The sequence below is a fragment of the Nannospalax galili genome, unplaced genomic scaffold (genome assembly GCF_000622305.1).
Source record: "Nannospalax galili isolate Female #2095 unplaced genomic scaffold, S.galili_v1.0 scaffold60, whole genome shotgun sequence".
NCBI classification, from domain to species: Eukaryota; Metazoa; Chordata; class Mammalia; order Rodentia; family Spalacidae; genus Nannospalax; species Nannospalax galili.
In genome coordinates, this window is record NW_008346989.1 from 476,765 (window position 1) to 482,744 (window position 5,980).

General features: G+C 41.7%; 1 long non-coding RNA gene across 2 annotated transcripts in view; it reads left to right on the forward strand.

The window, feature by feature from the left end:
- Positions 1 to 4,548: 4,548 nt before the first annotated feature.
- The window catches only part of LOC115072085, an 18,051-nt gene continuing 16,619 nt past the window's right edge, over positions 4,549 to 5,980 (forward strand). Inside the window, exons 1-2 of one of the 2 annotated variants that reach the window (XR_003851148.1) lie at positions 4,549 to 4,818; positions 5,076 to 5,252. This is a non-coding gene — a long non-coding RNA (uncharacterized LOC115072085). The remainder of the gene's footprint in view (positions 4,819 to 5,075; positions 5,253 to 5,980) is intronic. The other variant, XR_003851147.1, reaches the window with a different exon arrangement.

Sequence of the window (5,980 nt, forward strand, 5' to 3'; positions counted from 1 at the left end):
GTGGTGAGGTATGTTTCTTGGGGGCAGCAAAAAGATAGTTTCTGTTTTCTAATCCAATCTGATGGTCTGTTTCTTTTTATTGGGGAAATTGAGACCATTATTATTCAAAGTTACCATTGAAAGATATGCATTAATTTATGTCATTCTGTCCCTCTTATGATGTTGTCTCAGACCTCCTTTGATGAACTGTATTGTTTGATTCTCCCTGTGGTCTCTTGAATATGTTTATCTTTCTCTTTGCCCAAAGTATTCCTCTCAATCTACTTTGTAGAGTAAGTTTAATGGTTATGGATTCCTTTTATCTGTTTTTATCATGAAAGGCTTTTATTTCTCCTTTAACTATGGTAGATAGCTCTGCTGAGTATAAGTTTGATATCTTTGTTAGACATCCTTTGTAAATATTAAAGCTATAAATTAACTGCCAGCCTAGACCATTTATGGTTTTTATGACCAATGTGGACAATCAAAGCAGCTTCTGGATTTCCTATCACTCTCTTTGGTACTACGTAGATTCTTGTACCAGATCTTTATTGATCTTTTTACTTTGTGTGCACATGTGTGTGGGGGTATGCATGCACATGTGTGCTCGTTTGTGTGGAAGCCAAAGGATAATATGGGGACATTCATCTTAAGCCCTCCACTTTGTTTTTGAGACAGGGTTTCTCACTGAACTTGGAAGTCACCTTTGGCTAACTGGCTGGCCAGCAAGCTCAGGGGTCCACCCATCTCCCCTTTTTAAACACTGGGATCACAGGCCCAAAGCATTGTGACAGGCTTTGTAATGTGGTGCTGGGGTAGAACTCAGGCCCTCATGCTCATACAGCGAGCAGTACCCATTGCCTCCCTTTATCTCTTCCTCACACTGTAGTGTTGATTCTTCCAGGGGACCTTGTCAACAGAAGCACAGTGAGAAGGAGCCTTGAGAATATCTAGAGAGACATGGGTCAGAAGATGCTGGACATGATTGACCTCTCTCTCATACTGGGTGCTCACAGCATCCTGTGTGTATTTTTCTCTTTCTTAAAGAGGAAGTTGTGTTGGTTGTGTGGGTTTGTGCAAATGGCCTGTGTGTTAGATGGGGGGGTCACATAATACTATTTATTATTTATTTATTTATTATTTATTTATTTATTTATTTTATGTGTTATGCTTGCCTGTGTGTACATGCACCCATGTCATACAATGCCCGCAGAGGACAGAAGAGGACATTGGATCCCCTGGAACAGGAGTGAGGAATGACTGTTAGCTGCTATGTAGATGTGGGGACTTGAACCTGGGTCTTCTGCAAGAACAACCTGACTTTTTAATTTTAAAAAGAGAGAGATAATAGTACTATATGAGGGGCTGGAGAGCTAGGTCAGTGAACTAAGACCACTGGCTGTTCTTGCAGAGGACCCAGGTTCAGTTCTCAGCACCCATGTGGCAACTAACAACCATCCATAACTTCAGGTTCAGGGGATCTGATGTCCGCTTCTGCCCTCCTCTGTGGGCACTGCAAGACACAGGTGCACTTACATACATGCAGGCAATATACTCATGCACATAAAATAAAAATAATTAACAAAATATTTTTATAAACAAAATATTTTAAAATTAAAAAATTATTGTCACATATAAATGGTGCCACGAGTTGTCTCGAGACCTCTTCACACTGTGTGATGCTTAGATCATGGTGGGCACTTCTGTCTCCTCAAATGCTGTCCTTCTTTGTCATTGTGTTTTGCAGTGAAAGCACTCAAAGTCCTTTCCTGTCAGGTTTTGAATTGACACCGTTCTTGGCCCTCATCCCGTGCAGTGGACTGGCAGAACTCACTTATCTGTGGTTCAGGCTCAGTTGTGCTCAGTCCCTTGCCTCCTCTTTCTTCACCGCTCTCTCAGGCTCCCCTGGACTCCACACTCCATGTGGGTCTCCTCAGCCCCTGTGACCACTATTCTGCCCTCAACCACATCAGATGAACTTCTACAGGCTCCACACAAGAGTCAGACCATGAATCACATGCCTATGTGGGGACCTTCACCTAACAGAATGACCTCAAGTTCTATCCATGGGGTCCCACAGATGAGAGGATTAAAGGCTCCACAAAAGACACCTCTTAGAACAACCATTACAATAAGATAGGTTAGTGGCATGCATGGGAAGTGAAGGTGGAATTTAGGACCACTGTGGGAGGGAGAGGACTAGCAGAGCAGGGAAGGACTGGAGTAGGCAGAGGGGTGACTTAGAACAAAGGATAATGGCACACATATATGAAAATGCTATAATGAAACTTTATCTAAAAATTAATTTAAAATAAAATATATCCATATTACCAAACAAACATAAAAGAACTGTTAGAACTCATTGATTAATTCAAATTTTAAGACATGAAGTCAGCGTGCAAAAGTCTGTCATCCTGGGGGTTGGGAGATGGCTCAGCAGTAAAGAGCACATGCTAGACAGGAGTTCAGTTCCTAGCACCCAGGTCGGGCAGTTCACAGCTGCCTATAATTCCAACTCTAGGGCACCCAGTGCCCTCTTCTGGCCTGAAGGGTACATGCACACGTGTGCATACCCAGGCATACACCCATGCATACACGTCCATTAAATTATCTGAGAAAGAATCAAAAATCTCATTTGTAATAACTACAAAGAGCCCCATCCTAGAATACATTTAAGCTAAGAGGTGAAATATTTCTAAAGTTAAAACCATGAAGCAGGGATGAAAGAAATGAATGAGGACATTAAAAAATGCAGAAAGGCATTCTGTGTTCTTGGATGAGAAAAGTCAATTATTATTAAAATGTCTACACAACTTGGTGGGTGTGGTGGCTCACACTTTAATCCCAGCACTTGGGAGGCAGAGGCAGGAGAATCTCTGCGAGATTGAGGCCAGCCTGGTCTATATAGTGAGTCCTAGGCCAGTTGGGATACAGGGGACCCTCTTTCAAAACAAACAAACAAACAAAAACATGTCTATGCAACTCAAAGCAATTACAGATTCAGCATTATCTCTATCAACATAACAATGTCAGTCATAGTCATCACAGAGCCTACAGTACTAATTCGTATGTAGAGGCACACACACCACACACTCCTAAATGGCCAGGCCATCCTGAGCACAAAGCAGGAACTATCACCCCACCTAACTCCAAAGCAAGCTACAGGACCACTATTATCTTCTTTGTGTGTAAAAAGGACTAGCTTTTGAAGAGTTGTACAACTTGCCTAAGATCACTCAATAAGTTTTGGGGGGCGGGGTCTAGCTGCCTGTGTGAGCACATGTGGAGGCCATTAAGTGTGTTCCTCCATTCTCCTCTACCTGTGTCTTGAGACAGCAGCTCTCTACTGAACCTAAAACTACGATTCAGCTGGATTAACCGGCCAGTGATCTGCAGGGATCCACCTGTTGTTCCCTCCAGAGACGTGCACCTGCTGCATCCAGCTTTTATGTGGGTGCTGGGGATTTGAACTCAGGTCCCTGTGCTTGTGCAGCAAGCACCTTGCCTATGGAGGCATCTCTCCAGCTTTCAATAAGTTTAGGAACCAGAATTCAGACCTTTTGAAGACTGGGTAAAAACTGAAACATTTACAAGATTTATTCAAACGTGTATAACATTTGAATCTCCATGGAAGTATGTTAAATAGACTTTTCTTACCAGAATTCACTAAAGAAATTACAAAGTATATAAAAAATACTGAAATTGCGTGTACCAATCTGTTTTAGGGGAAATTAATATTTTGGTAGTTTTATTGCAATATAATTCATATACCATGCAAGTCGGTGGTTTTGAGTATAGTCTGTGCTATGCAACCACAGTATAATTTTAGAACATTTTGTTTTAAAAGAAATTTCATACCTATGAGCAGTCTCTGTTTTGCCAGACACATCCCTTTCCAGCCCATCCAGCCCCTGGCAACCCTAATCTGTTTCCACAGGTTGACAAAGTCTGGGCATTTCACACAAAATGAATGACACAATGTGTGATCTTCTCATCCTTTGAAAACTCTATCTGACCTAGGCACATATCTAACAAAATATATTGAATCTTTAAAGTACTCTTTAAGAAAAGTTTTGAGTTGTTTATTATGAGATGCAATTTGGGGAAAATTTACCCGTAAATGGATCTCTTTCTAAAAGTCCAGCTGTTGGGGGTAAACAGCTTGCCTAAAAACAGTTGCTGATCATGCATAAAGGGTCATCATTTCTGGCCACAAGAATTATTTTAAAAGGAACTTGCAACATTCACGAAGTTTACACAAGGGCCAGCATTATGTTTTTATGAGACAAATTAAACTTTTCAGATTCATGCCAGGCCCTCTTAGAGCTACAGCTTTGAGGGCGGAAGCCGGGGCATTGCAGCTTCTGGGCCCCCACCACGGTTTTGCTTTCCACTCAGCGTTCCTCTGACCATTAAAGCAAACGACAGTGTATTATATTCACCTTCAAATGGGCAAATGTGTTTTCCAGATCTCTCTCCACTGAGCTCAGAAGGTGCAGCCACAGAGGGGTGTGGCCTGAGCACTGGCCCTTGGCAGACTAAAGATTTAATCTTCCATTGGCTCTGGAATCTCAGGCAAGTCTCTTTGGTTCTCTGACCCTCAGATTCCTCCTTCATGAAACACAGGCAAAAACTCAAAACTTTCCGCCTTGTTATAATGATTAATTAATGTGGCTAAGTGCTTAGTCTGAGGTCTGGCTTGCTGTGGATCTTCAATAATACGCCTTGGAGTACGTCCCAGAGAAGGTTTTCAGATAAAGACAGTTGAAGAAACAGAGATTTAAGATAACTTACCTGCAACTTTGGCAAGCAACACCAAGCCCATCTGCGTCTATCCAGGTGAGCCACAAACCTTAGTCCTTTCCTGTGGCACAGAAAAGCCACTAATGTGTGCCCCAGGCCCTTTGGGGCACTTGGAGCAGTGTCTTTTGACCCTTCAGCTCTGGAAAGCCACTGTTCTGGGCTCCGTAAAGCCCCTCGGGGCTGTCTCTCACCCTCCTCCTGGAATACAGTGTGCTTGGGAAGATGACAGTGCAGTTACTGTGAAAGTGAAGGATGCAGGTTTTACACTGAGAACAAGCATCTCTGCCCTTCAGGAACCTGGAAAGGGCTGTTCTACACAGCTGTACAGCTCTGTGCTCCCAGACACCAGGATGTGGACCCAGGAGTGGCTGCTCTTCCTGTGAGGACAGGTCCTTCAGGTGCTGAGATCCATGGTCCAGACCCAGGCGGGTGGAACTCAACAGCTTCCTGTGAATGTCCTTCCAGTCGTGGTGGGGCCCATTTTTTCATGACTAGTTGTGCAATAGATGTGAAGAGGCATCTTGGTATAGTTTAAATGTGCTGATTTCTTTATCATTGACTCCAAACATCTTTTTATAGTTTAAGTATATGCCTTTTTAAAAATTTTTGTTTATCCAAGAATTTCATACAATGTATTTGATCATACTCAGACCCCTCCCCCATCCACCTGAGTCTACCCCAACTTCATATCCTCTATTATTATGTCTTTTTAAAAATTATTTATTTAATAACAACATGATTAGAAGAAGCATTTCATTACAGCATTAACATATTCAATAACAATTTCCAGAGCATCTCTTTCGAAAGTGGCTGTAAATTTTTAGGTTCACAGATGAATTAATACAGTTATACGGTATTGAACTCGGAATAAACCCTACAAGACATAAAAGTGAATGAGGTTTTAACCTATAAAGAAGATCTCCATTTCATTTTAAAATATACTTTTTCATACAGAAAAACTTATTTTTAATGCTACTAACACTTAGATGTTTGCACATGTGTCTCTAATCTCTATGTATCTGATTATTACTATTGACCGTTGGTTACTTTCTGAGACCCACCTGAGCATGGATATAAAATCATCAAGTAGATTTCAATGGTAATGTGTTTCACCTCTGCTAATTAACATGGAACAAATTTTTATGTTTGTGCTGGATACCTTTAGTGTCAACTTGACACACCTGGGTTGAGGGAACCT